Source organism: Oenanthe melanoleuca, unplaced genomic scaffold, assembly GCF_029582105.1.
Source record: "Oenanthe melanoleuca isolate GR-GAL-2019-014 unplaced genomic scaffold, OMel1.0 S001, whole genome shotgun sequence".
In the NCBI taxonomy this organism is placed as follows: Eukaryota; Metazoa; Chordata; class Aves; order Passeriformes; family Muscicapidae; genus Oenanthe; species Oenanthe melanoleuca.
Window position 1 is genome coordinate 6283952 of NW_026612650.1, and position 22934 is coordinate 6306885.

Below are 22934 nucleotides of genomic sequence, written 5' to 3' on the forward strand. Positions count from 1 at the left end.
CTCCAAGATGTAATATCTTTGGTCACTTCAGGGAATACTTTTGCACGTTGCCAAATGGTGTGGATATCCTATGCTATTTGCTGTGACAGATCTATAGAACTGCAAGAATTGGTATTAATTAGAATACAAAATCCTCCCGTTTGGCTGTTACCTTATATAACACCATGCGGTTTTGAAAGACTACTTCTTTTAGTGAGTTTATTTCAGTTTGTAGTCTCCTTCAGGCATTTACTGTTGAATTAGCAGTCAGTTCTATTTTGGCTGAGATGCTTGAAATGGCCTTTTGCAGTTGTGCAATTCCTAAATTTGGGAGCAACACCCTAACAAAACTGTGAAACGTGGTGCTGTATCACACCGGTGGGTTGTTGGGTGTTGTCTTATTGAGTCTGTTCTTCCATAGTCCTTGAATATTACCTGTCATTTCATTAGTTTGGTTTGTAACCTGTAACTGACGGCGAAGGTGTCCCTTGGTACATTAGCCAGTGCAGTTACCTGGTAACTATTTCAATGCTATTCCATTTCCACAAAGCCACCAAGATACATCTGGAAGGTGGCAGCTGGTGTTAATTCTCACGGACTCATTTCTGCTATGTCTATCAAAAAGACAGTTTGCCCACATTGGCTGAATGACATTGACCCACCCAGCTGGGCTACCAGAAAAGTTGCCGAGATTTGCTCCAGAGTTGGTCAGTCCTATGTATGTGACTGACTCACTGATAGGTGGTAATTGGAAAAGGGGCTTTCCCAAGGAAGATCCTGCCTGTCTGTGAGCCACAGTATTTGTACTATTCTGTTATAGTTTTGAGAACTGCAATTTTATAGAATGAGTTATGGGATAGATATCTTGAAAATTTAGGAGACACAGATTAGGAATGTAACCCTTAAACATATATATCCTAGCAGAGATTAGAAGTTGATAAAGTCTGGTCATATAATACGCAGAACCAGCAAAATATACATATGGAAACATTTAAGTGAAACTGATATACATTAGAAAATGCTTAGTTAGCCAGAAGAAACCCATCAATCATAAATTTTGACCCTGAAGGCAATAAAGACCAGAATGAAGGGATTAACAGGTCAGGTAGTCACGGTAACGGGACAGAGGTAAAGAGTTTAGAGCGAGGTAGACGATCCTTATTTCATCTCTTACTACCCCCCGACTCAAATAAAAGACCACAGCCCCAAAACCAAGGGGATACTGTGCAGCCACAATGAGTTTGCAGCTGGTTTTAATACTAAGCGGGGAAAGGGCAGTGACAGGTAATAAATCTGTATAAGCGTTTTTGAATATGCGTGATTTTTGTGAATAAATCAAGGACCAAAAATTGCCGAGGGTGCGCACGCCTTTGGGAGACATCCCACGTGCTCACCCAGTAATGAAATAAACATATCCTTTTGTATAAATTGGCTGAAAGGTATTTTCCTTGCCTTTCGTGCTTCATCTGCATTGAGCACTAGTTTTGTGTAAGCTACAGGGGTTCAAATCTGACCAATTTCTTGATGGTATCTCTGTTAAGGAAAGGTTCCATTGTTGCACCTCTTTGCAAAGGCAGCAATCCCTGAGTCCTGTATAATTAGCTGTGGTTCCTATTAGTGTTACATGGGTGATAACATCGAAGGCAGTGTAATAATCAATGAAAAATATAATCAATGAAAAAGACACTGGTTTATGAGTGAATTTCAATTTTAGTCCATGATCCCTGTCCTGGTTTGAAGGACAGGTGTCTGCCGATGAAGGCAGAAGTTTTCCTTTGAAATGGAGACTTTAATTCCACTCCCCCCAAGTATTATAATTGTTTGAATCAAGGACTCTGAGGCAGAGATAAGGGGGTAGGAATAGCTCTTTTACTAATATATCTAACTGTACAAGCAGAAACAACGACAGTTGTTAAAATTACTAACAAAACAGAACAGATAACTCGGTTGCAGTCCTTTCTTTAGCTCTGGGCACACTCTCTTTCGGCGGGAGCGGAGGTGGGAGGGGGCGGCTGTGGCAGCGCTGGTCTCGGGTGGGAACGGCTGGAGCGGGCAGCTCCTCGCTCACCGTTTGGGTTCTGGTGCTCAGCTGTGTCCGCAGAGACTGGAGGCTGCAGCGGGGCAGATGCAGGGCAGGTGATCGTAGAGGGTCTGGCTCTCCTGCATTCGGCCGCGTGGCTCCAGACTGGGGGATCCTCCTCCGAGCTCCCAGAAACACGAGTCCCCTCTGGAAGCCCGAGTGCCCCTCCTGAAGCCCAGCTCCCTCCTACACCTTTTGTCTAGACTCATGAAAGATCCTGGGTGTAACCTGGCCATCTCCATTGGCATGATAATGGGAAAAATTAATTTAAATTGACACAATAATAGAAAAAACACTCAACCCCCAACAATCCCCAACAGGTTTGGTGGTCCAGGGTGTAGTGGTTTTGTTTCGCTAATTTGAAATTTTCTTGTTTTGAGATAGAATTCTAAGGAAGGCAAAACAGTCTGAACGTTAAATGGTACAAAGAGAAATTTTATTACTGGAAACTATAAGGAAAAGAAAAAAACCTCAGAATGAAACTTTAGACTCCTCTTTCTCCCCCTACACACTTCCTTTCTTTCACACTGAAAAAGTTTAGAAAACAATTCAGTCAGTTTACCATCTCTAAAATAGTCTTTTACCAATTCACTGGGAGAGGAGACTTCCCTCTTCAGTCTGTGGATATTTCTCCACAATAAACAGTTTTCTCGTGGCCTTCATGTTACACTGATTAGGTGTCTGGGAGAATGGAATTTTGATCACTATGTAAAAATCCTTTCTTTAACTTACAGTTTTCCTAGAACTATTATTGAGGACCATATCAACTACAGGGCACACTTAAAGGGATGTAATGGTTTAAAAAAAAGCTTGCTTTATTTTTGAAAAAATAGTTTTTTTTCTTTCTCTTCTTCCTCTAGGAGCAGCACAGTCTTCATCTTCTTAGTATTCAAACTTAAGGAATCACAGCTATTTCAACATCTACTTAATCTAACACCAATGTCTTTGTTCATATTTACAGTTAAAACAGTTACATTTGCTCTGTAATATTTTTATGTGTTATAGGGAAACAAGAGTCTCTTCTTCATAGCTTAAAAAGGAGAAATTTCAGTCCACAACTCTCTTCCTTCCCTCATCTGGGACCTGACTCTTCCCTTTGTTTAACCTCAGTGTTTTTATGCTGTTTGTGTGCAAATCTTCATCTTGGTCCTTTTCTTTCACTCAGGAGAGAGAACAAAGTTTCTGCGAGTCTCATTCTGGGCAATGAAAGAGTTACTACCTTGCCTGGGCAGCGGCTGGAGCAGTTTTGGTGGAGCATTTCAGACCGCGCTGAGGCTGGGCCAGGATCGTAAGGGCCCAGCCAAAAAAACAGTGGTGGTTGTTCTGGCTCCAGGGTTGTTTTCTGGGAGTTGCTACATTCAATTCCAGCTGTGGGCTGATGGGTTTCCCTCCCCCTGCCCAGCAGACAAAGGGTGGCCCCTTGCTGGAGCGGGCCCAGCTGTCTCTGCCCCAGGCCATGCTGCCCAGGACGGCCCGGCTGCCCGGAGCCGCTCTCCCGAGGGTGGAGGCCCCACGGACCGGCAGCAGGGCAGGGTTTGAATGTCAGCTCCATGTTCTGCTGAGCTGCTGAGCTACGGGCTCCCTGGCTGTGCCAGGCTGGGGAATCTAAGATCTTAGCAGCCGTGTGGGCCTCCCCTCCCCATTTCTATCAGGACCCCGGCCAAAAACGGGGCCCAGAGTCAGAGCCCAGCCGTGACCTGAGCCCGGCCAGGCCTGCGGGCTGCACAGAGGGGCCCAGGTCGGTGTTACCTGTACTGAGGCAAGAACAGAAAGAGAACTTTCCTGGGGTTTTTCGTCTTTACATGTGTGTTTCACAAAGACGAATAAACTTTCTCACTGGTGCACCAGTGTGTCAGTATTAAAAATCAGACACCGATTGGTCCTTGTCCGATCCAAAAGCAGCTGCCCAGGTCCTGGCAGAGAAAAATTTTAGGGAATCTTTACAAACTACCACACCAGCCTAGATGTAACCTTGTCCCTGGCTGAGCGATGATTGGATGGATTTGAGCACATACAAAGGATCGCAGCCAATTCATTGAACCCCAAGTGCAGATGCATCATTGGCCAGGGAAATGGGTGTGTTAAGACCCCAAACAATCACATGTGTATATCTGGAACATTCAAAGCCTCAATTTAAGAAGGGTCCCGAACAATACAGAAAGCTTTTGTTATATGGATTGCTGTGTCATCTCTGTCTCCAACCACAACTCCAATTAAGGTAATAGGTGTGGTCAGTGGGTGTGGTCATTTGGGGTGGTCTGTGGGTTTGGTAAGTTTGGGTGGTCAGTGGTTTGTGGTAAGTAGTTATGGTCAGTGGTAGTGTGGTCAGTTGTGTTGTTACTGGGTGTGGTCAGAGGGGTGTGGGCATTGGTATCAGTCAATGGGTGTGGACAGTGCGGTGTGGTCTGTGGGAGTGGTAAGTGATTGTGGTCAGCGGATGTGGGCAGTGGGATGCGATCAGTAGCTGTGGTCAGTGGAGGTGGCCAGTTGGGAGGTCAGTGGGGAGGTGGTAAGTGGGTGTGGTCATTTGGGTGGTCAATTGGTGTGGTCATGGGGGGAGTCAGTGGCTGGGGTCATTGGGTGCAGTCAATGGTGGCGGTCAGCATGGTGTGGTCAGAGGACATTAGGGTAATGAGTGGTTGTAGTTAGTGGTGGAGTGGTCAGTGGGTGTGGTCATTGTGTTTGTTAAGATGGTACCGTGAGTGAGTGGGGGCATTGGAGCGTGGGCATGGGTGTATGGGCAGTGGGTGAGGTCAGTGGGGGGAATGGTCAGTTCAGCGGTCAGTGGGTGTGGCCATATGGGGTGGTCAGTGGCATGGTCAGTGGGTGTGTCAGTGGGTGTGGTCAGTAGGATGTGGTTGGTAGGTGTGGTCAGTAGGTGTGGTCAGTAGGAGGTGATCAGTGGGGGTGGTCAGCAGCAGTGTGGTCAGTTGGGTGGTCAGAGGTTGATGTGAATGGAGTGTGGGCACTTGTGTCTTCACAATGGGTGTGGTCAGTGGGGTGTGGTCACAGGTTGTGGTCACTGGTTGTGGTCAGTGGGTGCAGTCAGTGGGTGTGGTCAGTGAATGTGGTCACTAGCTGTGCTGAGTGGGTGGGGTCAGTGTGGCTGGTCAGTGTTTGTGGTCAATGTTGCTGTGGTCAGAGGGGGAATGGCCAGTTGATGCGGGTACTGGGGGTGGTCAGTGGTGTTTGGTCAGTCGGTGTGGTCAATGGGTGCAGTTAGTGGGGGGTGGTCATTGGGGGGGTCAGTGAATGTGGTCAGTGGCTGTGGTCAGGGAGGGGGTGGTAATTTGGTGGGGTCAGGGGTGTTGTCAGTGGCGTGTGGTCAGTCAGGTTATGGTCACTGTGTGTGGTCAGTGCCTGTGGTCAGTTGGGTGGTCAGGGGTTTGGTCAGTGGGTGTGAGCAGCATGTGTGGACGATGGGTGTGGTCACTGAGATGGTCAATGGGGTGTGGTCAGTGGGTGCAGTCATTGGGAGTGGTCAATGGGTGTACAGTCAGTTTAGGGGTCATTGGGGTGTGGTCAGTGGGTGCACTCAGCAGGTCTGGTGGGTGTGGTCAGTGGGTGTGAGCAGTGCAGAGTGCTCATAGGGTGTCGTCAGTGGGAGTGGTGAGTGGGAAAATTCAGTGGGGTGTGGTCAATTGGGGTACAGGCATTGGTGTTTTGGCAATGGGTGTGTTCATTGGGTATGGTCAGTGGTCTGGTCAGTGGTTCTGGTAAGTGGGGGGAGTCAGTGAGTGTGTACTTTTGGGGTGGTCATTGGGTAGGTGCTTGGCCAAGGCAAAAGGAGGCTCCCTGTGTGCCCTGCTCCCCTCTCCCTGAGCTCCTGAGAGCTCTGCAGCCCCTGCTGCCATCCCATCTGCCCAGGCCAGCACAACAGCCCCGGCCTTGGGGCCCTGCAGAGCTGCTCCTGCTCCAGGCCCAGGGCCCATCCCAGAGCTGGGGCAGCCACAAAGCTGTGCCCATTTCTGTTCATTCCTGCCCTGATGAGGATGGATCCTCAGGGACTTGGAGATTGCTGATGAATTTTACTGTTCCAGAGGCCTCTTCTTTCTTGAGCTCTTCAGTTCAGGAATTCAGTGGCAAAGACTCATAAACTTTTCTTCAAAACATCCAAACAAGAAACACCTCTGAGAATAATTTAAGTTTTCAATTCTTCTGTGGTTAATAAGATAGATTTCAGAAGTGTATTCCAAGTGAATATACTTTATTGGAAACAAAGCAGAGAGAACATTTTTATTGTTGTCTTTTCCTGTTTATAGAAATATATAAGCAAATAATATTGACCACCAGCAACTTCTAATGCAGTATGAATGGATATGAAAATCAAGACCCTTCATAGCTGGAAATCAATAACACTTTTCCCCCATCCCCTTCCCTCTATTTCCCTCATCCAAGTCCTGGGACTCCTATGGATCAGGAATGGTGTGGCCAGCAGGACCAGGGCAGTGATTCTTCCCCTGTGCTCAGCACTGGTGAGGCCGCACTTCGAGTGCTGTGCCCAGTTCTGGGCCCCCAATTTAGGAAGGACATGGAGGGACAGGAACGTGTCCAGAGAAGTGCAACAAGGCTGGCGAGGGGTCTGGAACACAAGTCCTTTGAGGAGCAGCTGAGGGAGCTGAGGATGTTTATCCTGGAGAAGAGGAGGCTCAGGAGAGACCTCATCATTCTCTACAACTCCCTGACAGGAGGGTGCAGCCAGGAGAGGGTTGGACTTTTTTCTCAGGGAACAGTAACACAGCTTTAAGCTGCACCAGGGGATTTTTTGGCTGGACATTGGGAAATATTCTTCACAAAAATGGAGATTTGGCATTGGAATAGGCTACCCAGGGAGGTGGGTGAGTCAGCATGACTGGAAGTGTTTCAGGTAGGACTGGATGTGGCACTGAGTGCCATGGTCGGGGTGACAAGGTGGTATTGATGGGTCACAGGTTGGACTTGATGTTCTCAAAGATCTTTTCCAGCCTGGGTGATTCTGTGATGATTGTGACACTGGAGGGCCCTGGGGAAGCAAGGGGACATTGTGACACTGCAGGGCCTCGTGGAACTGAGAGGACCATGGTGACACTGTGTATGACATGGCACCACAGAGCCAAGGGGCCACTGTGACACTGTGGGGCTACATGGGAGCAAGGAGTCCATTGTGACACTCTGGGTCTTCGTGGAGCCACAGAGGCCACTGTGACACTGCAGGGCCTGGTGGAACCAAGGGGCCATTATGGCACTGCAGAACCAAGGAGAGCCTTGTGAGAGCCTGGGCCCAATGGAATCAAGGAGCCATTGTTCCACTGCAAGGACTCTTGGAACTAAGGGAACAATTGTGACACTGTGGTGCCCCATGGAACCAAGGGTCCCTCGTGACACTGCAGGATCTTGTGTAACCAGGGCTCCATTGTGACACTGCAGCACCAAGGAATTCATGGTGGCACTCGGAGGCCTCATGGAGCCAAGAGGCCACAGTGACACTGCAGGGCCTTGTGGGACCATGCAGAGCATTGTGACAGAGCAGGACCTCATGTGATGATGGGGCCACTGTGACACTGGAGGGAAAATGGAACCAAGGGGCCAGTGTTGCTCCTCAGGGACTCATGAGAATGAAGGAAACATGTTTGAAACCGTGGTGGCCCTTGGGACCAAGAGATCATTGTGGACCATGAGGACACTGTGGAACCAAGGAGAGCATTGCTGCACTGTGAGACCTCATGGAACCAGGGATGCACTGTAGCACTGCAGTGCCCAAGGATACAAGGGACTTTGTGACACCATGGGGTCCCAAGGAACCAGAGGGACATTGTGACACCTCATGGATTTGTGAGGCCTCATGGAATCATGGAGACCATTATGAAACTCCAGGGCCTGATGACACTGATGGACTCTGATGACACCAAGCTGGGTGTGAGTGTGGATCAGCTGGAGGGACCTGGACAGGCTGGATCCCGGGCCCAAGTCCAACAAGGTGAGGTTTAACAAGACCAAGTTCCAGGTCATGAACTTTGGCCACAACAACCCCTGCAGTGCTCCAGGCTGGGGAGAGAGTGGCTGGACAGTGGCCAGGCAGAAAGTGACCTGGGGACACTGATGGACAGCAGGCTGGACATGAGCCAGCAGTGTGTCCAGGTGGTCAAGAAGACCAGTGGCACCTGGTCTGGATCAGGAATGGTGTGGCCAGCAGGACCAGGGCAGTGATTCTTCCCCTGTGTTCAGCACGGCTGAGGCTGGACCTTGAGTCCTCATTCTGTTCTGGGCCTCCACAATTTAAGAAAGACATGGAGGGGCTGGAGTGTGTCCAGAGAAGGTTAAGAAAGCTGGTGAGGAGTCTGGAACACAAATCTTGTGAGGAGTGGCAGAGGTGGGGGTATTTATCCTTGAGGAGGCTCAGGGGAGACAAGATGGTGTCAGGGCAAAGGTTGAACTTGATGATCTCCAAGGTCTTTTCCAGCCTGGCTGATTCTGTGATTCTCTGAAACCACCCTTGGAGCAGTTGCAGGATGAGCCCTGGGCCTCCTCTTCAGATGGTCCAGCAGCCCAGGTCCCTCAGCTTCTCCTCACAGCCCCAAAGCCCATCCTGTCAGTCCTGCAGAGCCTCTCCAGCCCCTCCTCACTGCCCACAACAGGGAGCCCCACACCCAGACACACCAGCCCAGATGTGCCCCCCTGGCCTGTGGTGCCTCTGGCAAGGGAGCAGCACGAGGCACTGCAGGAGTCTGCAGACAATTCCTGAAGCACTTGTAGGATGATCCTGCTCCCCAAGGGACATTCCCATGGTGCCAGTTCAGGAAATGAAATGGAGAGCGTGGCCGAAGAAGAAAGGGGCAAACAAGGATGGGTTGTTGAGGGGGAGGGAACAGGGACAGGCAATAGGAAGAAATTTTTACCAGGAAGAGGAAAGAACAGCAAAGGTAAAGCAGAGAAAATGCTCTAGGACCTTTCGCAGTGGCTGCAGGGCAGCCCTGGCTCTGAGCAACAACATCTGCAGTGGGACAGGAAAGTCACAGCTCATGGGAACAAACTTTCTGGCTGACTGCAGAGGCCACGACAAACCTGAGTGGTTTCCCTCCCATCCCCAGCCCTTGCTGGCCCCAGGGGCTGATGGCATTTGTGCTCACTCAGCTCCATCTCCCCACAGCAGCACCATGGGGGTGCTGATGCCTGCTCTGTGCAGTGCAAACAGGGCCTCCTGAGCCAGTGCTGCCGTGTCTGTGCCTGCAAGGATGCGGCACCTGTGTGAGCTGGGGGAGAGGCCAGGGCTGCAGAGGGGGGATGTTGTTGGCAGGTGCATGAGGACGCTCTGGGACGCTGCCCTGGGCTGTCCAGCGCAGTGGGGATGGATCAGCCCCTGCTCTGCTGCTCCTTGCCAGGGTCTCCCCCTTGCAGGGCCCTTGCAGAGCACCAGCCATGCTGTTTGCCCCCAGCCTGCCCACGGCCAGCCTGGGGCTGCTCACAGGGGTTTTCTCTGCTCAACACTGGCCTGGCCAAGTGTTGTGGAGAGAGCCTGGCCAAAGAGCCTGGAGCCCCCAGGCCCTGGCCTGAGGCGTCAGCGCTGCCCCAGCAGTGCCCATGGCCTGTCCCTGCTGCAGCCCCGGCACTGCCACCCCCCAGGGCTGTGCCCAGGCCCCGAGAGCACTCAGGCCCTGCAGCAACACGAGGGGCAGGAGGGCAGCGGGGCAGTGGCACGGGAGCAGCACTGGCAACACCAAGTGCTGCTGCTGCTGCTGGGCACAGCTGCTGTGCCAGCACTGATCTGGCCCAGCTCTGCACACTGACACTGCTGCTGCAGCTCCAGAGAAGGGAACAGAAGGGGCATAAAAGGAGGAAACTTTGCTGGGAGAGAGACCCTTCCGTTTGTTTGAAGCCACCAAGGGCACAGCCCCTCTTTGACACAGTCTGTGGCTACCGGAAGAATGGGGAGAAACAAAAAGAGAAAGGGTGCAAAGAATGTAATTTCTTTGTGGAATACATTGAAATAGTAAAGCAAAACAAATTAAAGAGCAATTCAACCACCAAACCAAACAAATATTATCAAAGACGATTTTTATTGCAAGTGACATGCAGAAACTAGCAAGCAGTTTATTGTTTCTTGAACAATGCCATCATCAGTCTCCACACTGCAGCCTTGAGCTCCTGGTTCCTCAGGCTGTAGATGAGGGGGTTCAGGGCTGGAGGCACCACTGAGTACAGAACAGACAGAGCCATATCCAGGGATGGGGAGGAGATGGAGGAGGGCTTCAGGTAGGAAAATATACCAGTGCTGAGAAACAGGGAGACCACAGCCAGGTGAGGGAGGCAGGTGGAAAAGGCTTTGTGCCGTCCCTGCCCAGAGGGGATCCTCAGCACAGCCCTGAAGATCTGCACATAGGAGAAAATAATGAACACAAAACAGCCAAATGCTAAACAAGAACCAACAGCGATGAGCCAAAGTTCCCTGAGGTTTGAGTGTGAGCAGGAGAGTTTGAGGATGTGTGGTATTTCACAGAAGAACTGGCCCAGGACATTGCCTTGGCACAGGGGCAGGGAAAATGTATTGGCTGTGTGCAGCAGTGAATAGAGAAAGCCACTGGCCCAGGCAGCTGCTGCCATGTGGGCACAAGCTCTGCTGCCCAGGAGGGTCCCGTAGTGCAGGGGTTTGCAGATGGACACGTAGCGGTCGTAGCACATGATGGTCAGGAGGGAATACTCTGCTGAAATGAAGAACAGAAAGAAAAACAGCTGTGCAGCACATTCTGAGTAGGAGATGTTCCTGGTGTCCCACAGGGAATTGTGCATGGCTTTGGGCACAGTGGTGCAGATGCAGCCCAGGTCAGTGAGGGCCAGGTTGAGCAGGAAGAAGAACATGGTGGCCACAGGCTACGGCGCTGATGATGAGGCCGTTGCCCAGGAGGGCAGCCAGGGAGATGCCCAGGAAGAGGCAGAAGTGCAGGAGCTGCAGCTGCCACGTGTCTGCCAATGGCAGCAGGAGGAAGTGGCTGATGGAGCTGCTGTTGGACATTTCTTCAAAATAGCCATTGTGGACTGTCGAAAGAAGACATTGACAAGTTTGGACCAACTTCTTTGCTTTAATCCTATGCTTTTTTCTTAGGACTTTCCTAGAAATAATGCTCTTCCTGTGGCGAAATTTTTCAAAACTTTGTTAAGTTTGGGTATCTGCTCCTGCTGATTTACTGCCTCATCTTCAGCACTGCCCTCAGCTTGAACACTGTGGAGCCCAGAGGGAAAATAGGGCCTCCTGTGCCCCCAGTGCAGTCAGATCTGCGGGTCCCACAAAGGTGCCAAATTTTCACTTCACCTCCTTCTAATCCAGGGTGAACACACTTAAAAAATGCTTGGAGAAAAAAAAAAATAGCTTTTTTGAAGGCTGAAATTATGAAATTATTTTCCCTATCCTCTTTTTTTCTCGGTGAAGATAGGCAGAGAGAGGGTTTCCAAGGCTTTTCTGGCTCTTGCTGCCTGGAGTTGTGCCTAATGGGAACTGTTTCTCTGTATCCAAGCCTTATCCCTGCAGTGCTCCCAGAGCCCAGCCCAGCCTTGGGGGCTCATACCTTGGGCCCTGCACACCCCTCCGAGCTCAAGGCACTGCCCACGGTGCTGCTGCTGCTGTCTGTAGGCAGAGCAGGGTGAGGAGGCACTTTGTGAGGGAGATCTGAGGCAGATCTGCTGATGCCCAGTGGGACAGTGCAGGAGTCTCAGTGACACAGACACACCTGACAGCCCCTTTCCCTTCCCTTCAGGAGAAAGCTGAGATCAGCCCTGGCCATGCAGCACCATCTGCACAGCAGGAGGAATCTGCCCTGATGGGGGTGGCTCCTTCCACCTCCAACTTCTCCCCACAGTGCATGGGGAGCTGCCAGGCAGGCTGAGAGCTGCCCCTGGCAGGTGGCACATGCCCTGGGCTGGCCAAGAACCCTGAGGGCTGCAGGAGCTGCTCTGCAGGACAGCCCTGGGCAGCCCTGGCTGCAGCCCCAGCTTCAGTCCCTGCAGCCGTCCCTGGCAGCAGGAGCCGTCCTGCCCTGTCCCTCTGACGGTGCCCAGGGCAGCCCCGCTCTGCAGCACATCCTCCTCCTCCTCCTGTGCCTCAGAGAAACTGGGAGAGTCCTCCTGACACATCCCCCAGGCTGTGGGCTGTGCTGGCTCCAGGAGATCCCTCCAGGAGCTCAGGGGACATTGCCCTGCACCCACAGACTCACCATGTCCAGGGCTGTGAAGATGTTTCCCCAAGTGAAGTTTCAACTCAATGTCTTCCCAGTCCTGATTGCCTTTAGCCTGTCTGTGCCTGGCTCCTGTCCCTTCAGTGCCTGCAGGCAGTGCCCTGAGCCCTGCTGGGCTGGGAGAGGAGCTGCTCCTCAGCAGAAATGTCTTTTTGAAGCTTTTCCTGCTTGCCATTATCTCCCTCTGTGCCAGGAGACACAACACAACGACTTTAATGACCTGCTCAGGAGTTTGTTCTTTTTTAAATCACATTCAATCCCTGAGAGAGTGTTTTTAAAAAAAACTTTTAAAGAACTCAAAATCAAATTAATACGCCAAAGTTTCTTGAAGTCTTAATGGGTCCCACTGAGGGAAAGGACTCAGAAAGTGCCCCAAGGTTCCAGTTAGAGCCAAACACTGGAGGCACTGATGACAGATGATAACAAACAAGGGAAAGGTGTCTCTGGTGCTCAGCAAACCTAGATGTGTTTCAGGAATGCAAAGGGCCAAGGCTGAGCCCCAGACCCTGGCAAGGCAGATCCTGTCCCTCCCTCATTGCTCAGGGCTCTTCCCGGGCCACTGGGCTCTGGGGATGTGCAATGCCAAGGGCAGGACCATGGGGCGGCCCCTGCCAGGCTGCTGAGCAGGGACAAGGAGGCAATGAGGCCCCAGCACAGCAAGGCTCACTTGTCCCCTGCTGGCCTCAGGCCCAGGGCCAGCAGCCATGGCCCAAGTGCTGCAGCAGTTGGCTCTGGCAGGGCCTTTCAGCTGCTGCCCATCCCTGTGCCCTCTGCAGCCCAGGCTGTCCTACGGTGTCCATGCCCTGCGCCTCTGTCCCTGCGGCTGTCGTCATCCCCCGGCTGCCCCACCTCGCTGGCCCTTCCTCTGCCTGGCCACACAGAGCCTTGGGCTGCTCCAGACTCCTTCTGGGGGACGTGTTGCACCACAGCCCCACCCTGGGACAGAAATTCCTTTCTCTTGTGTCCAGTTTGGATCACTCCAGCTGCCCTTGGCATTAATTCTTTCTATCACCCACTGTTTTCCACTGTGTCGGAAGGATCCACCATCCCTGAAACCACCCTTCCATCTCTCTAAGGGCTCTCCTCATTCTCCACTCCCCTGAGCACAAAGCTCCTTTGTCCCTATACAGTGGTCATGTGCTTCTTGCCTTGGGCACCTGGACAAGGAGGACAGTCCTTTTCTAAAGGAAGGAAACCACAGAACCCCAGGGCTTTGAAGGCAGATCAGAGGAAGTCACCAGAGACAAAGGCAAGCCAGTCCTGTCTGTCCTAGCAGAATTTTTCTGAAAGCAACCTATGGGTATTTCTGAAGTTCTGGATTTTGAATTCCATTTCTCCCATGGGTGCCTGGACCAGAATGACAATTCTTCTCCACAGGAAGCCCCAGTGTTTCAAAGCCTGAATACAGGCAGCCCTAAGGAGGCCAAGGCCAGAGAGACCTGCTTTTCTTGGCAGCATTTGTCTGGGAGCAATCCTTGGATAGATGGAATTTGGGAGGCCAAATCCCAGTTTTGTCCATGGCCATCTGCACAAGAAGGACAGTTCTTTTCCATAGGAAGAAAAGTATAGAGCCGCAGTGTTTCAAAGGCAGATGAGACCTGGCCCTCAGGAAGCCATGGGAACCTAGACATTCCTGGCAGCTTTTTGTCTGGGAGCTATTGTTTGGATATAAGGAATTTTAGAGGAAGATTCTCATTTGGCCATGTATGTCTGGACATGAATTTTTTTTTTTTTTTCCATGGGAAGAAAAGCATGGCTGCCCAGTGTTTTAAAGGCACATGCAAGGTGGTCTCCATGAGGCCAAGGCCAGACAGAGCTCTCTGTCCTGGCAGGTTTCAGATGAGAACAATCCAACAACATAACCAAATTTGGAGGCATCCCAGTTTTGGCCACTGGGCACATGGAGGAGAAATAAAGTTCTTTCCCACAGGAAGGAAAGCACAGAACTCCAAGTTTTCAGGGGCAGATGAGAAGCAATCCTCAACATGCCAAGGTCAGCTGGATCAGTTCTGGCCCCAGGAGGCCAAGTCAACCAGGTCTGTTCCATATTCTTGGGTCCTTGGAGCCCTGCAGCTTTACAATTACCCCTTGGTTCCATGAGGCCCCACAGTATCACAACAGATCTTTGTTTCCATGACACCCAGCAATATCACAATGTTCTCCTTGGCTCTGCAGTGGCACAATGGCGCCTTGCTTCCCTGAGGCCTTGCAGTGTCAAAATGGTTTCATGGGACTGCACAATGACACAATGGCCCCTTGGTTCCATGAGGACTCAAAGTGTCAGAATGGTCTCCATGATTCCATAAGATCCTGTGGTGTCACAATTGCCCCTTGGTTCTATTGGGCTCCTCAGAATCACCATGGCCCCTTGGTTCCACAAGACCTGCCTGTGTCACACTGGCCCTTTGCTTCCATGGGGGACCATAGTGTCACAATGGCCCCTTGCGTCCATCAGACCTTGCAGTGTCACAAAGGTTGCTCTGGCTCTATGAGGCCCTGTGGTGTCTCAATGGTCCCTTGGTTTCATGCAGACTCAGAGTGCCAGAATGGTCTCCTTGCTTCCATGAGGCCCTGCCAAGCCTCTTGATTCAACGAGGCCTCAGAGTTGCAGAATGGTCTCCAGGATTCCATGAGATCCCACAGTGGCACAATGGTCTCATTGGTTCCACGAGGCCCTGCAGTTCCACAATGGCCCTTTGGTGTCACAAGAACTTGAAGTTCATATGGTATCAGCAGGTTCCCCTGCCTGTTCACAATGGCCTCCTTGGTTCCACCATGTTCCATAGTGTAACAATGGTATCCTTGCTTCCATGGTGACACAGTGTCACAATGGCCCCTTGGTTCCATGAGGCCCTGTGATGTCCCAATGGTCTCATTGGTTCCCTGACTTCTACAATGGCCCTTTGGTGTCACAGTGTGTAACAATGGTATCCTTGGTTCCACAGTCAGAATGTCCCTGTGATCTCACAGAGCCCCAGTGTCACTACGATCCCTTTGATTCCATGAGGCTCTGCCGTGCTACAATGACCCCTTGGTCATACAAGGCCCTGCAGTGTCACAATGGCCCCTTGGCTCCAATGGGTCCCAAAGTGCCATAATGGTCTCCATGGCTCCCTGAGGGCCCACAATATAACAATGGACTTTTGGTTCCATGACCCTTTGTACTGCCAACATCAGTTTTCTTGGTTCTGCAGTGTCACAATGGACCCTTGGTTCCATGAGGTTCCTGGCCTCCCACAGCCCCTCACAGCCTCCCACAGCCTTTCATGGACCCTCATGGCCCCTCACAGCCATCCATGGCTGCTCATTGCTCTTCACAGCCCTTGAGGACCCCTCACAGCCTCCTACAGCACCTCATGGCCCCTCACAGCCCCTCATGGCTCCTCCCAAAAGAGAAGGGGTTGGGCCCAGCTTGTTCCCCTTTTATTTTGTTCCCTTCACAGCGACGAGTCAAGAAAGACTGCAATGGAGCCTTTCCCAGCATTTTCCTCGGGGTTAACTGTGGGATGAAGCTCTGTGCTGGTGCTGCCCGAGTGTGAACATCCCTGCAGCCCCAAAGCCTTTGCTGTCCCCGTGTCCATTCCCTGTCCCCAGTCCCGCCCAAGGCCTTTGCTGTCCCCATGTCCATTCCCTGTCCCCACTCCTGCCCAAGGCCTTTGCTGTCCCCATGTCCATTCCCTGTCCCCAGTCCCGCCCAAGGCCTTTGCTGTCCCCATGTCCATTCCCTGTCCCCAGTCCCACCCAAGGCCTTTGCTGTCCCCTTGTCCTTTCCCTGTCCCCAGTCCTGCCCAAGGCCTTTGCTGTCCCCACGTCCATTCCCTGTCCCCAGTCCTGCCCAAGACCTTTGCTGTCCCCGTGTCCATTCCCTGTCCCCAGTCCCACCCAAGGCCTTTGCTGTCCCCTGTGTCCATTCCCTGTCCCCAGTCCTGCCCAAGGCCTTTGCTGTCCCCGTGTCCATTCCCTGTCCCCAGTCCCACCCAAGGCCTTTGCTGTCCCCGTGTCCATCCCCTGTCCCCAGTCCCACCCAAGGCCTTTGCTGTCCCCGTGTCCATTCCCTGTCCCCAGTCCTGCCCAAGGCCTTTGCTGTCCCCGTGTCCATTCCCTGTCCCCAGTCCCACCCAAGGCCTTTGCTGTCCCCGTGTCCATTCCCTGTCCCCAGTCCCACCCAAGGCCTTTGCTGTCCCCGTGTCCATTCCCTGTCCCCAGTCCCACCCAAGGCCTTTGCTGTCCCCGTGTCCATTCCCAGTCCCACCCAAGGCCTTTGCTGTCCCCTGTGTCCATTCCCTGTCCCCAGTCCCACCCAAGGCCTTTGCTGTCCCCTGTGTCCATTCCCTGTCCCCAGTCCTGCCCGGCTCTGGCAGCAGCAGGAGCCGCAGCTCAGTGGGCATCGGCCTGGCCCAGCCGGGGCTCCCGGGCAGGAGCAGCAGCAGCACCGGCCCCTTCCCACCTGCTCCTGCCTCGCTCCCAAGGGCTTTTTGCAGGTGAACTCTGGAGCAGAGCAACAACCACCCACACACAGCCTTGATTCTTCAGGGCCCGCTGGTGCTGCCCTGACCCAGCCTTCAGAGAGAGAAAGGGTCGGGTTCCAGCGCTGCTTTCAGCCCTGTTTTACTCACCCTGAGGTGGCAGCAGGAGGCTTTAGTTGCTTTTGCCTCGGGAATTGTAAATCATGGCTGCTCTTTTCCCTCTTCTGCTTGCCACTTGAATTTAATCCATAAAACTAAAATTGCCTTTTTCAGTCAGTTTTACCCAGAATGCTTTTGTGACAGGAACTTGGGCTGTTTGTCACAGGCATCATGATTTGAAGATTTGAAATGTTCACAAGTCCCTGAGCACAAAGTCGAGGAGAATTAAGGACATGCAGGCCCCATTGGCAGTGCTCAAACACAGCCCTGTTGCTGGTGCTGCTGAAATAGAATCACCTGACAGAGGCCATCACAGAAATTGTCTCTGGAGCATCAAATGCAATGAAAAAAATCCACAAGAAGAAAGAGAAACCAGAACTCCTCACCTTGCTTCATTGTTCCTTCTGAGCAGCAGAAAATGGAGATGCCCAGAGGTATTTCCAGCTGCTGCTGGTCCCAGTGGGAGCCCAGCCTGCTGCCCAGCCCCAGCAGGATCCTGAGCCCAGCCCGGTGCAGCTCCCGCAGTGTCGGGAGCTCAGCGCACGCGGGGCCGGGCCCAGAGCCCCGGGCACGGCCGCCCATTGCGGGGCAGCGGCGCAGGCGGAATGTCCTGCGGCCCAAACCTCCTGCTCCTGCCACACAGCGCCCAGCCTTCTCCCCTGCTCCTCCTCTCCCAGCACAGCACAAATTCCAGCTCGGAGGAGGCTTCCCCAGAGAGGGCCCAGGCTCCTGTTTCAGCCTGAGTGTCCTGCAGAGGAACAGGGCATCCTTCAGGCACTTCCACAAGCTCAGGGTTCTAATTTCATGGCATGTAAATAGCCTTGCTATACAGGAAAAAAGCAGAGGGAATGAATTGGAAATTATTAGGAAAAAATTACTCTTCTTACAGACAAAGTTCATTCCCTGCATTTCTCCTTTTCAGATTCATTCAGTCATCTACTGAGAGGTCCAGCTTGTTCTGGTGCTTTTCATGAACTGATGGTACTTCTGATTTACGCCAGTGCAAGACATGTAGAATCAGCTAACAGAAACAGAGAAACAAACTCTCTCTGTCAGCCCATTTTCACATTCTAGATCACTTTCAAGATATCCATAGGGGTGTTGGAATATTTATCACACAACACTTCTGCCTGCAGGCTCTGGAAATTCTTTCTCTGCATTCAGTCAGGGTTGCAATCCATAACAATTCCTGGTACCATCTCCTGTTTTCTTAGGTTAGAACAGTAACAATGAAAACCTTACCCATGGCACAGTTCTTTAGCTCACAAGGAAAGGAAAGAACAAGTTGTCAAGTTCTCAAAACCTTTGTCCTGCTTTGCTGCAAGAGTCATTCTTCAGTTGGTGGCACATCTTGTGAGAGAAGCTGCACCTCATCCTCCAGGAAAGGTTCTTGGAAAGAGCAAAAATGACTGTAGAGAAGATTCTAGGAAAACTGAAAACAGCTATAAAGAAGTTAAATGAAAATGGAAAGAAACAATCCAAGATATTTTACTCTATTTATATTTTATGCTCCCCTTTTCCATCTTGAACTACTTCTCCATCCCATTAATTCCAAATGGATCTTACCTCTAAGATCTATGACTTGTTTTAGACACCGTAAAATACCATGAGCTACCCTCTTGCCTTTCCCTTTTTTTCATGAAAAGGAATGCTGAAGACACAAGTGCAGTGCTTGGGTCAGGTACAAATTCTGCATTCAGGGAATGTGCTCAGATAGTGTTTGAGCCCCAGCAGGAACAAAACAGAGCATCAACCAAGGGGATTCCTCTGCCACTGTGCAGGAGTCAAGACTCTGGATCTTGGCTCAACACAGTGAAGTTCCTGTGTTTGGACAGACCCAGGGGCTGGCAATGGGGAGAGCAGGGCTCGGCGTGGGGGTGAGCAGGGAACGGACACACAGACAAGCAGACAAATGGTCCCGGCGCTTCACTTGTAGCAGCAGCAGCAGCAGTGGCAGGAGGAGCAGCAACAGTGAAAGAAGTGAAAGAAGCAAAGGAAGCAAAAGAAGCAAAAGAAGCGACTTTGTCGACTCCCTCTTGCTTCTCCTCTCCCTCTCTCGCTGTCCCGCACTCTGTCTCCATTTCATGCTTTACCAGCCCTTCTTCTCCCAGTCTCTCTCCTCCCTTTCCCAGACTGAGCCATGCCCTCAGCCCACCCCCGGCCCCGAGGGGGGCTGCCCTGTCCGTGCCCCCACCCATCCTGCCGAGGTCTCGCCTCTGCCCGGCTCTGGCCGTACTGGCGATGGAGCTGCTGGGTGGGCATCATCATCAGATGAGGATGAATTTTGTTAACAGCATCCCAGAAACAGCACCAACAAAGAGAACGATTGCTGTCAAAATGCTCCAACATGGAGCAACACAAAGGATTTATCTGTGCCAAGGAAAGAGTAAAAATATAATAAAGAATTATATACATAATAAAAATTAAATATATATACTTTCACATATATATAATGACATTGTAAAATAATGCTCCGCATACTAATTGTTTTTAGCTTTGGCTGCTCAGGCATGTAACACTTTATACTCTACACAAAATGCCTGGCCAGGACACAAACATCACTGGTGAACTCTGTGAGATTGTATACAACGAATGAAAGAGGAAAGGATAAAATTGGCTGGTTTTATAGGGTTTTATCCTGACACTAGGATGGGGAATGCTTTGTCTGTTCCTGTGAAAAATAAAGTGAGTAAGACTGCTGGGGTTTTTCATATACCAGGCTATCCACAACCTGCAGTACTGATTGAACAGATGAAGGGGTTGTTAAAAGAGCAGTTGAAAACTGAGGAAATGGGAATTTATTGCAATGAAAATCCCACCTCACAGATGTGCTCCATACCCTTAACAATGGGCCCACTGGAAAAATGGAAACGCCCTGGATGTGCATGGCTGCATCCAGTTTGAAAATACAGCCATGGACAGTGACACTGTGACTGCCTGGGAAATTATTCTGGGTGTGATGGCCCCTGACAGGGCCCCTCCAGAGGCTGCAGGGCTGGACCTTTATGCATTGCAATTAATTAGGATAAATCAGAAACAAATGAGAGCTATCAATACTGGAATAGGAATTCAGATTCCTCCAGGACACTTTGGCTTGATAAATACACACTCGAGCTTGGCCTTGAAGTGTTTATGTCTTGGGAGGACTAATTGGTGCAGATTATCAAGGAGAAATTAAAGTAATTCTATTAAACAATAGTGAACAATTGGATTAATAAATCTCATGGCAGGGTAGCATGATTATTGATATTGCAGTTTTTAAAACAACTGTGAAAAAAAGAACATCCACCTCAAATCACTGCTGCTCATGGAGATAAAGGGTTTGGATGCACCAGTCCTAAAAATGGAGCCAGAGTGTGGGTGCAGGGGCCAAATGCCCTCCCAGGCCAGCTGAAGGAACAGCTCTGGGGAAAGACAGCACTGTTTGAAAGCTGAAACCTGGGTGAGAAGGATGGGAATATGTCCCTGCAGCCAAGTGTTCTGTGCCAGAACAAGTGGATGTTATGGGATGTTGTTTTACAGATCCTGTAGGACCAAATCTCCCTGTTTGCCCCAACAGCTCTTTGGAAAATGCTCTGATCCACGGGGCTCCATGTGAAGGCTGCTGTGACACTGAGGCACTTCCACACAAATTCCATCCAGGAGCCTGGGTGCCCTCAGGGACTGGGACCAGGCACCTCTCCAGGCAGAGGGGAAAGGACCCACCAAGCCTTGTCACCCACAGACAGCACAGGACAGCTGAACAGAAAAGGACCTTGGGGACATTATTATTGTGGAATTAAACAGGTGTCAGCTCAGTGGGCAACAGAATTATTGTTGCTAACCCAAATAAGATTGAGGAAAGAGAATGAAAACCTGTCACTACATTACTACTGAAGTCTGTAAATTGTATCTGGATAATCAGGCAGAATTTTTGTTTGCTGGAAACATCTCTAGAGTATAACCAGGGATTAGTCATGAAAATTGTGATGAAAATGTAAAGATAAAAGCAGCCAAAATACTGAATCTAAGAAATTGCTGGATATGTTCTCAACCAGAGGGAAATCAAGGCAGAGCCATGGTTTGCCATGTTTGTTATGGTTTGCTTTTTCCAAATGAGCCCTGTGGTGGATTTGGTGCTGAGCCCTTGAACCTCAGGGCCTGAGAGAAGATTGCACAAACCTTTCCAGGAGTCCAAGTCAGAAGAAAAACCCAAAGTGTCTCAAGACATTAATGGGTCCCACTAAGGTCCATCCCCAACACAGGCTCCTCATGGACTCCTTGGAGGAGAGAACTGGAGGCCATGATTGCCCAAAAACCTTTCAGAGAAGAAAGTAAAAAGAAAAGTACCTTATAAAACTGAAGTACCTTGAAGTATTAATGAGCCCCAGTGAGTGTTGTTACTGAGAAAGGCTCTCAAGAGACTAATTAAAGCAGATAATTATAGGCCATGATTGCACAAAGTTCTCAGAGACTCCAAGACAAAAGCAAAACCCAAAGTCCTCTGAAAAACCTGCAGTCCCTGGGAGCATGAAGGAGCCCCCAGGGCCATTCCTGACCAAGGCTCCCCAGGGACTGGTCCCAGCAGATCCCTGAGGCCACTGGGATGTGGTGCGGGGATGCTGAGGGCAGGACAAGGGGTGACAGTGGCCAGCCTTGCTGGGGCTGTGCCAGGAGGCCCCAGTGGCTCAGGACAAGGTGTCTCCTCCCAGCCCTTGGTGGCACAGACCCTGCTGTGCCCCAGGGCACCAAGACTTGGCTTCTCTTTGTCCCCACCTGTCATCTCTACCTCCAATTTCCTCCTCTAACTGGAACCTGGGGACACTTTCTCACTCCTGTTAATCAGTGGGACCCATTAAAACTTTAGGAAACTTTTATTTGATTGATTCTGACTTAGAGTTCTTGAGAGTTTTCCTAACAAACCATGACTGTGCCTTGATTTCCCTCTGGTCTGGTGCAGTTCATTAGGAAGTTTTCCTATAGTAGTTTATGAGAAATATTTCAAAAAGCGTCGGAGAAATACACATTCCCATTTTAAAGGCTGTATTTTAATACTGTTCCCTTTAGAGCAGAAATGACTGCAGTGTTCTGTGATTGATACTGATCCAGGGTCTCTCCTCAGGAGGAGAGAAGCTCAGACAAGCTGTGCCTTGAGGTCTGACCCAGTGTGGACAGCCTTGCTCCACATTCCCCAACCCCATCCTGTCTGCCCTCACTCACCTGGGACCTGCTTTGCTTGGAGAATGGGTTTGCCATGAAAAGTGGGGTTTTCCGTTTTTGTTTTTTTTCCTTAAGGAACCTAAAACTCCTAATCTTCCCCCCTGCAAACAGACACACTCCTCAGGCGTGTGCCAGCCCAAGGTGCCCCTCAGGAGGTTCAGGCCGGGGATCGGTGTTTCGGGCGGGGTGCCCGGAGCCGGCGCCATCTTTCCTTTGTGTCTGTAACTCCCGTCATGCCCCGCGGCCAATGGAGCCTCTCGGGAGCCGGGACTACAATACCCGTCATGCCCCGCGCTCCACAGAACCCCGGTACTCCCCCCATATGTCCAATAGATGTCCTCCAGAAACTCCAGGATCCCTAAGTGTCCCCTCAGCAGCCATTTGGGAACCTCCGAAAAACGTCCCCGAATCCCCTGAATGCTCCCAAGCCCATAGATGCCCGTTACAGGCACTTCTGGGAATTCATCTCCTGCCATCCCCCGCGAGCTCAGAGCACCTCATAACCCAGTCCCGTGCCTAAAACTCCTGCCGTGCCCCGTGCCCTAAAGAGCCTGGTTAGAGCTCCCCAAGCTCCCCCCAAGTGCTCCCGAACTGTATACATTGCTCCCTGAGGACCTGAAGTTGCCGTTCAGAGGCAAAAGTGTCCCCCAAGTCCTTCCAGACCCCGCAAAATCTCTGTTAAAATCACTTCCGGGACTACAGCTCCCATCATGCCTTGTGGTGCCATAGAGTGCTATTCCAGCCATGACTTCATCTCCCATCATGCCCCGCGCCATACCGAGAGACATTGCACCTGCGCCTAGAACTGCCATGATGCTCCACGGCCCCATTTACCTGTATTATACCCGC

General features: G+C 51.1%; 1 protein-coding gene and 1 pseudogene across 2 annotated transcripts in view; one reads left to right on the forward strand and one right to left on the reverse strand.

Annotated features, from left to right (window-relative positions):
• The window catches only part of LOC130266132 (olfactory receptor 14A16-like), a 540143-nt gene that overhangs the window by 497073 nt on the left and 20136 nt on the right, over positions 1–22934 (forward strand). The window lies entirely within an intron of this gene.
• LOC130265996 (olfactory receptor 14I1-like) lies at positions 10127–11045 on the reverse strand (annotated as a pseudogene).